General features: G+C 34.1%; 1 long non-coding RNA gene across 2 annotated transcripts; it reads left to right on the plus strand.

The window, feature by feature from the left end:
* The first annotated feature begins 3,989 nt into the window (after nt 1-3,989).
* On the plus strand, nt 3,990-6,063 carry LOC311077140. 2 transcript variants are annotated; one of them, XR_014604769.1, is made up of 4 exons: nt 3,990-4,033; nt 4,129-4,211; nt 4,945-4,977; nt 5,740-6,063. It is a non-coding gene; the product is annotated as an uncharacterized lncRNA (long non-coding RNA). The 2 variants fall into 2 exon arrangements; XR_014604770.1 differs by lacking the exon at nt 4,129-4,211 and having other exon boundaries at nt 3,993-4,033.
* Nucleotides 6,064-6,510: the final 447 nt, after the last annotated feature.

Raw genomic sequence — 6,510 nt, forward strand, 5'->3', positions numbered from 1 at the left:
AAATTCTATATGTATTGTTTTTTTTAGTACTTATGTGAATTGAAATGTCTGAAACCTAAAATAAATATTATGTGGTTAAAAACACTGAATAATTGTGATATTTGACAGCGCCTGAGTGGCGCGCGTCCGTCTTTGGCTCAGCGCCAGAAAATGTGCGAAAGCACGATTTGAATTTAGCAGTTGATCACGTAATGCACTGGCCGTTCTATTACACCGGTGTAATCGTATCATACGCTCCAGGGACCAGCCAAGACTGATCACACAAATTGACACAATAGACAGTAAAAGATCACACCGGTTTGATCTTATGTGCGAAATTCAGTGATTCCTCTGCGTACCACTAGACGGAGCCTGCGTACCACACTTTGAGAACCACTGCACTAAATGAAGTTGTTGTATAGCATGAAGGAAAGAAAAGAAAATCAGCTTTTCCGTGCAAATAAACTGATGTGATCTCTCTTGATTTATCAACTACACATCAGGTAGCAAAATTTTGTATTTAACATTTATTATAGGCCTTACTCTGGCAGAGTGAAGTGAAGTTGATTGGTGTGTTATTTAACCAGTCAGAGGAGAAAACACCATTCAAAGCTGTGAAAAAACAAAATAATATATATATATATATATATATATATATATATATATATATATATATATATATATATATATATATAATATATCATAAATTAATAAAGTAGGCCTATTATTGTCAGAGATCAATCAAGCTCGTTCCAATCCACCACTCAAAGATTACTCTCTCCAGAATATTAATCGCACACACCTGTTCATAATCAATTACCTCATCAGACAACTCATAAAACCTTCACTGTGATTTCAGTCTTTGTCAAGCCTCCAACAGGAACAGACCATATTCCATTGTCTCCGTTTCCTCTGATGCATCAAGTCTCCAACATGTAATGTATACTTAGGCCTACCTGAAACACTAACCTCTATGTCATTGTTGTGCATGTCTTCAGAAATCCTGTCTGAATCCATGCTGCCTGAGATCCTGTGTTCCTTCAAGTTGCCAGTGTTTCATCAGAGCTTGCTTGCTGCCGACCGCATCTGAAAGAGAAGAGACTAATATTACTGAACTGTGATTGCTTGACATAAACTTATCTGAAGTGAAAGTGCTTACCTGCTTTTCGCCCCACATCGAGTTATCTTCACGGAATCTACACTTGAATTCAATGAATACTCAACTTACACTCTGATCATCTGTAAATAAAACTGTGTTTGAATCACTTAGCCTACCTCCGATCTCCTGGTTTCTATCCTGACAATTATGAATTTATAATATATTATAAATTAATAATATAAATATATATTAAATAGACATTGACAAGAAATCAATTACACATTTTGCTAATATTTTACACTTACAAATTTGTGGATTCACAAAAATACAGAGAACCTCAAGAGCACTTGCAAAATTAAGCATTGAATCGCTTTTCTCAATTGCAGGATCTCATCTCATCCACAGACAGCATGAACAGTTCATTTACTGATTTATTAATATTGCACAAATAACTTGAAAACACTTGTAAAATCTCTAGTGTGACTCTACAATCTGAAACAAAACTGTTTAAAAATGTGCCTTTTATATTATGAATTGTGTGCTGAAGAAAAAAAAAAACTGACATCATTTTTATAAGTGCTTCATTTCATTTTTAATGGTTTTATATTATAAAATGATTGATTTTGATTTTACATTTTAATTACTTAAATTATTTGATTAATAAAGTCAAATGCTTTAGTTTGGGAAACCAGTTAACAGTGAAACTTAAAAGGTAATGTTGAAAAATAATGAAACCCAATTGGTCACAGAAACTATTTAATACAAAGTCAATACAAATATGCATTTCTAATTTGATTGTCCTGCTGCTCTTCATCATCCTCACTCACACACACTCTTCCTCGTGTGTGAATAAACATGGCCGCACTGAACTCTGGGCCGGTTCTGCTCGGGTCTCCTCTACAGAGAGAGGAACATCCAGAGACTGATCCATTTCTACAAAAGATGAACATCAAATTAAACACACTCTATTATTTCAGTGCAGATCTTCATTCAAAAACAAATGACACTAAACTCATGTTTTGACCGCGAGTGTGTTAATAAATGAATAATATGTTGTTTAAAGAATAATCATACCCTCAGAGGAACAAACAGAAGTCCTCATCATCTTCCAGAGAGCAGACACACAGCAGGACACTGATGGACAAACACTCCACACTGAAGAGCCGAGGAACAGATTCAGTAACATTTACATAAACAGAAACACGGGAGAGTCTCGCGCCATCTAGCGTCTATATCGTCGCATGTAACATGTTTTAGATTTCTAGGTAAGGTGAAACGAGAAACGGTCTATATTTCATGATGTTAGAATAATGAGAGTGTGTGACGAATGGCTGAAAAGCAACTATTTGCTTAAAACCAGACTTGACACTGACACTTAAATGTATAAGAGAACATGTCAATGAGCAATACAGCTTTTATAGGCTAATCCTTGTTAGGCTACTTAATAAAATTTTAAATTTAAGATTAATAAATGCATGTAGAAGTCATCATCGCCTAAATGAAAGCTTATTGTAAAGTGTTGCCAAAAACTCTAAGCATCAGTTACATTTACACAAATCTCTGTCTCTCAGCACTGATTATTATTAAACAGCAAATCTACACACAACACACACGTTATTTTTAATTATTATTTTTTTAAAGGGTTGTTTAACAGTTCATGTTTCACAGTTATAATATTCACAATTATCAAATTATATTTTGCACAGAATAAGCCTACTTTAAACTTCGCTCCTCTTAATTTACAAATGACCATTTTTATAAAAGTTTAAATAGGCCTAAATGAAATATTTGAAATATATGAAATAACTCACTTGTTGAGGAGTTCTGCATGATGTACGCCTGGAGTTTCAACTTGAGAGATGTGCAGCGTGTAGTAGGCAATAGTGCTGATCTTGTTGTCATCGGCATCTCGCAGCGGCACTTACATTCATTCGTAAAGCCACATGTCATGATGTCAATCATGCCTCGACCCGCCTGAGAGGGATTTTTCTGCAGGTTGACTTTCTGTGGTAGGCTATATCCTGTCCTGTGGTAGGCGACTGTAGTAGGCTACCGAGTCACACTCGCGCTGTGTTGATAAATTAACTGGATAACTGTTGCTTTTCTGAGAATTCGCATTTTATAGTTTTTACAATTGATGTAAAAATTTGTTCTGCCAAAAACTTGAAAGTTTTTTTTTTTTTTTTTTTTTTACAAAGTAGGCTAGGCTATAAATGTAATTAAAGTTTTAATAAATGCAATGTAAAATGTTGTAATTACTTGTATTTGAGTTCAGAATGCTGAAAAGCCACATCATTTTCTTACTGTGTGACCAGACCACCCGTCCCGGTTCTCGTTGCACCGCACAGGGTTGCAACTTCAGACCCGGCTATTGTAGCCCACTTTTAGTCTAAACTGATTAATTGTAGTTTTTTGCCAGGAAGTGCATGACATGGTTGATATTTCATCACGTTCGCATTGGTAATGATATCTACAAGGTTCAATGTGTCATTTCACTACATGGTCGATCTGTAGTCACGATTTAGCTCCGAATTGGACGGGCTATATGCGGTCTGCTATAGCCCACCTGGCGAAATCAAGGCAATCTGGTCTACGTACGGCTTGGCTATAGCCCTGATTCAGACCAGCGAGCTAGTATAAGAATATTAGTCTTACAAATGTTTTCGCTCACACAGCTTAATGTTTGCTGTCACACATAAACATAACATATACACAATCTACGATATGACTGTCTATCATTTCAAATTAAATCAAATGCAATGGGATTTCTCAACCGCTAGATGGCACAATCGAAACACTACTGAGACATGACTACTGGGACTACTGGCATTGCGCGACTAGATCACTTTAGCCAGATCTCGCGATACACATTTCCTCCATTTTCAATTTTATTTTACACGAGGCAGCTGTCGGAGAGCAACACTCTGAAAACCTTCAAATTTCTACTTCGATCTTGTAAGTATGCGTGTTATTTTTGTTATGTTCATTGTTTAAATTAGTTAGTTGTTATAATGTGTAGAAACCGTGACATTTTAACATTACCATTGCAGACAGAGTACTATTTTTCTCCAACAAGTTAACGTTTACTGCACGTGTTATTGCAACTGTGTGGCCATATCTAAATTTCAAGGTGGTAAGCATGAAACTATGAATATTATCATTACTATTTCTTATTATTATTAAAGATGCCAATATATTTTTGTTTTTAGATTAGAGTAAGAAATAATAGTTTTTGATTTAATGCAAATTTTCAAAGTACTTTACATAAAACTTAACAGCAACATAGTGCAACATGAAAAGAAATTATAAAAAAAATATTTTTTTCCTTTCCAATTAATAAAAGGTAGTGGCAAACAGTAAAGTCTTTAAACTTGATTTAAAAAAATTAAAATATGCAGCATACATTCAGTTTTCAGTGAATTTGTTTCAGATATGGTGCATAAAAACTGAATGCTGCTTCTCCATGTTTTGTTTTGACTTTTTTTTTTTTAATTTTGACTTATAAATTTGATATAAAAGTAGCTGGCTACTGTCCCAGATGACCTGAGAGGTCTGCTCTGGATGGTTCATAATGCATCAGAAGATTAGGAATTTACTTTGGCCTTAAAATGTTAATTAATTTAATAACCAGCTGTAGTATTTTGATATGAATTCTTTGACAGACAGATAGCCAGTGTAAAAACCTCACAACTGGAGTGATGTTATCCACTTTATTTGATTTAAAGACACTGTTTATTGCCAATTATCCAGCAATCAGTCAACAAAGTACAGCAATTGAATATACAGAACACTTGTCACTGACTACCATTAAATGTCTTGTTACCAACATTCTTCAAAATATATATATTTTTGTGTGTGTTCAACAGAAGAAAGCCATACAGGTTTGGAACCAAGTGAAAGTGAGTAAATGCTTACATGATTTTTTTTTAAGTGAACTACCCCTATAAGTATCTTTTTATGTTCATTAGAGTTATATGAGTAAGTGATAAAGAATGATTTATAGGGATAGTTCACTTTGAAATTAAATTTTGGTATGTTTTAGCTTACCTTAAGGGAATCCAAGATGTAGGTGTCTTTGTTTCTGAAGTAGTTTCAATTTTGATATTTTTAAGTCAAACTGTTCTTGTCTGTCAGTCAGTCATATAATGCAGGTCTATATGTTTACTACCTGAAAGAGCACGATTGTTGTCACGATTTGTTATGATTTCTCTTACATTATGAGCGCGCTTTTTGACGTGCCTACATTTGTAATTAAAAAATTTTGGTCAGCAGTAAAAATTGTCTAACGAACAGTTCTGTTTAAAAATCCGTACTGAAATCGAACCGAAAGCCTTGTACAGAATGGCTCAATACGTGTATCGTTACACCCCTAAAATATATGTATGTGTGTATATATGTGTGTGTGTATATATATATAATTAGTGCATCACCATTATGCAGGCAAAAATTTTCAATTATTGTTATTCATTTATTAATAATATTGATATAAATTATTGTCTATATTGATATAAATTATATAGTCTCAATCTATATTCCGTTAACTCTATATTGGCCAGCTCTAGTGTGCATCCTAGCAAAAGTGAATGACTGTAATTAGTTCAAAATGATTGTCATCAATGCTTTTCTTGAGCAATAATTTTTTTCTTTTTCTCATTTGGCAGACGCAGTGATGACCAACTTTCCTTCGGCGACTGAATGGGAAATAAAAAATGCAATTTCTGGTCATTTTAAACAAGCACCAGGGAGAGCAGGGGGTGGTGGTTATGGATATAAAGCTAACAATTAATTCTTAAAAATTTTAGTATCTTAAGTTGTTTTACATATTTTCCAATATTTTATTTGTTCATTTTTATGTTTGAATGTTGTCTAAGTTGTTAATATAATTGTTCTAAATAAATCCCTTTATAATCAATTAGTTTGGATGGATTTTCATTTATGAGAACCTGTTATATTTGAGTGAAAAGAATCCTTATGCCTCATTTTGTTGTCTATTACATGTATATGTAGTGTAATTGATGACGTCTATTCTTGGGCTATGGTTAGACGTCTATTAGATTTTCACTGACAGCCCAAAATCAGCCTTGTTTTAGCCTAGACCCATATTGCCTGTCTATTAGACGTATATATGTAGTCGTTTAATAGCTGTCTAATTGATGACTGGTCTATTTTTGGGCTATGGTTAGACGTCTATTAGATGTATAAATATAGTCATTCGATAGCTGTCTAATTGTCTATTCTTGGGCTATGGTTAGACGTCTATTTGACGTATATATGTAGTCATTCAATAGCTGTCTATTCTTGGGCTATGTTTAGACGTCTATTAGATTTTCACTGACAGCCCAAAATTAGCCTCGTTTTAGCCTAGACGTCTGGGCTGTGTTTTGACGGCTATTAGACGCAAAATTGCTTGCTGGGGGAGCTCTTGGGGAAAA

Source organism: Abramis brama, assembly GCF_963993115.1.
Source record: "Abramis brama genome assembly, contig: SCAFFOLD_160, whole genome shotgun sequence".
Classification (NCBI taxonomy): Eukaryota; Metazoa; Chordata; class Actinopteri; order Cypriniformes; family Leuciscidae; genus Abramis; species Abramis brama.